We start from the raw sequence: 2886 nt of genomic DNA on the forward strand, positions 1-2886 counted from the left end.
ATACTTATCACTTTATCTTCCTTTTAGAAATCATCTTTTTTTTACTTGTACAAAATCAGTAAACTGCAAATGTGATTGTTTTTCCCTGAAAACCTATTCATTATTCATGCTTACAGCTTTATTATGAATTATAGCATTTATTGATTTTTTTTACCTCAAAACCCACTAAGATTGGTATAAACATTTGAAAAGTGACCTAGCAAAGTTGAATATTTGCATCTACTCTGATACAGTGGTTTTGCCCTTAGGTTGGTAGCTTAAAGAAGCTTGTGCATCCACATGTGTACTGGCAGACTTGAATGTGAAAATTCAAGCAGCATGATTTATCAAAGCAAACCAGCTTTCAGCACCAACTATAGTGTCCACTAACAGTAGAATGGGTAAATGAATTGTAGTATATTCATAGGTTCATTATATTGCAGAGAAAAAAAATGACTCAGAGCTAAATAGCTTGGCATGAATGAATCTCAAAAACTTGTTAATGAATCCCAAAAAAGTCCTGTGAGACTAGAACTATTATTAGCAATATTTTCCAATCTAAGAACAGTATTTTTTCTTTTTTTCTTTACCCAAAGTGGGCCCTGTCACTTGTCTGGAAATTTGATTATGTAGTGTTTTCAAACAAAATTCATACATACCAACTGAGCACCAGGAGACCTCAAAAGGGGACACTATTTTGATAAACTCACCAAGTTCCAGAGTCGATTCCTCAGGCAAGGAATTTATGCATCAAGAGTCAGAGAGAATGTAACCACTTCTCAGGGGTGATCTCACACTAACACAATTTTCAAAAACTTGTGAATAGAAGACAGAATGTCAGTTTATTAATTTATAATGAGTAACATAATGACCACACTGACCAAAAGACTCAGACTTTGTGGAATGTATGAATCAGAATCCAAGTCATCAGATAGTTTCTTGTATGTATAAAATAAGAACAAGGATTAAGATGGTGAGTGGCATCTCAGTGGGAATCCGCCTTCCATAGGACCATGAAAGTCAACTAGGCTGGAGAAGATGGATCTTCCTTGGATGGAGATTGGAAAAGTGCTATAACTTATCTCTGTGCTAAGCCTGTGCTTCTTGAATTTAAGTACCTCTGAGGACACTCCTGCAGCATGATGCCTGGCACAAAGCAGACCCTACAATAAATATGTGGCAAAGAAATAAAGAGAGAAGGAAATAAGATTAACCAAAGCCTACAAGTATGCTCTATCTTCCTAGTGCATTGAATAAAAGCAATTGCAAATAATATTTAAAATATTTTATAGGTATACGTTATAATACTATATATCTTATAACATATGACATATTATACAGCACTACGAAGAAAAATGAAAAGGTCTATGCAAATTTCTGATAAAATGCTAAACCAGAATGAAAACATTTGATAGGCTTCTCGCTGTGCCTCCATACCTTCAGTAATATGAATCACTTTATCCCATCCTATCCCCTACATCCACCATTCCCTTTCTCTTCCACAGTCTTTCTTCATACAGGGAGCCAGCAGTGGATTGGGTGAAAGGGTGTGCCTTGGAAGGAGGCTGACACAGTCAGTAGCTCGGCACCTGAGCTCAGGAGCTAGATCCCCCCGAGCTGGTGGTCTGTCTCTACCACTTTCAGCTCTGTGACTCTATTTCTGTGCCCTAGTGGCCTCATCTATAAAACAGAGAGAGGCAGCGTACCTACCTCACAGCCTTGTTGGATTAACATATAAGAACAGCATTTCATCCGGTCACCAGCATGCAGCAAATGCTGCCATAAATGCTGACAATCCTTTTCCAAAATTGTGGTCACATCCAATAGTCACACCTCCTTGAAACAGTGCCCTAGTAACCTGGATGATGAGATGATGATGTTGAGGATTGCCTTTTCCTTAATACCAGTGATCCAGGTGCTTCAGATACAATTACCTCATTTGACTGTTACAATATGTTCTCTACTGTATACATTTCTGCTTAAAATCTCAAAATAAGGAAACTAAGATTTAGAGAAATTAATAACTTTGTCCAAGATTATACAAGTAGTGAAAGGTAAGTGCAGATTTGAAAGTAGATTTTTTGTGACTATAGAGCCCTTATTCTTCTACTTGTTTAGAGCTTGGGGTATCCATCAACTCTTTGCTTAATATTTATTTTGTTAAGTTTACTTTGAAGATTTATTTGTTTAGAGGAAGTGAGAGAGAGAGAGAAAGCATACAAGTGGGGGAAGAGAGCAGAGAGAAAGGGAGAGAGAGAAAATCTTCAAGCAGACTCCATGCTGAGTGCAGAGCCCATATGGGACTCCATCCCAGAACCCCAAGATCATGACCTAAGCCAAAATCCAGAGTCAGATGCCTAACCTACTGAGCCATCCAGGTGCCCCTCTGCTTAAATATTTAAGACAAACAATCTTATAGTTTATTCCACAGGTAGATAATCCCTTCTAGCATGAATTTTTCTATTCCATTTTCTGAGTGCAGTCTCATTTCCCTTATTTCCAAATTTGAAGGGGGCAGGGCCCTACTTTACTGCAGCCTTGCTGCATCTGCTCAGAAATTACAGAAAGTGAAAGAGAGAAAGAGAGAGAGAGGGTGAAACACCAAAAAGAGCTTTCAGAAGCAAATTTATTTCATTGAAAGAGATTCATTTTCCTACAAGGGAGCAGACTTGCCTGTGCCTGGAACCTTCCCTTGTCCCCCCTGCCGGGGTTGTAAGTAAGCTAAACATTTCAAGGATTAAAAAAAAGAAGGTTTTGGCTCTAAACCTCAGTAATCCAGCAACGAAGCCTCACCACTAAGTTCAGTGACACTGATAATCAGATTGAAAATTATTCATTGCATGAGTTACTGTTAGTTCCCCAGATTTATTTTTTTAAGATTTTATTTATTTATTTATTTATTTATTT

The 2886-nt window shown here is 37.7% G+C and overlaps 1 long non-coding RNA gene across 1 annotated transcript; it reads right to left on the reverse strand.

Moving 5' to 3' along the window:
* Positions 1-802: 802 nt before the first annotated feature.
* LOC125754798 (uncharacterized) lies at positions 803-1880 on the reverse strand. Its single transcript, XR_007409643.1, has 2 exons — positions 1690-1880; positions 803-1142 (listed from the first exon to the last, which is right to left on the reverse strand). It is a non-coding gene; the product is annotated as an uncharacterized LOC125754798 (long non-coding RNA).
* Positions 1881-2886: the final 1006 nt, after the last annotated feature.

Source organism: Canis lupus, chromosome 3 (genome assembly GCF_003254725.2).
Source record: "Canis lupus dingo isolate Sandy chromosome 3, ASM325472v2, whole genome shotgun sequence".
Classification (NCBI taxonomy): Eukaryota; Metazoa; Chordata; class Mammalia; order Carnivora; family Canidae; genus Canis; species Canis lupus.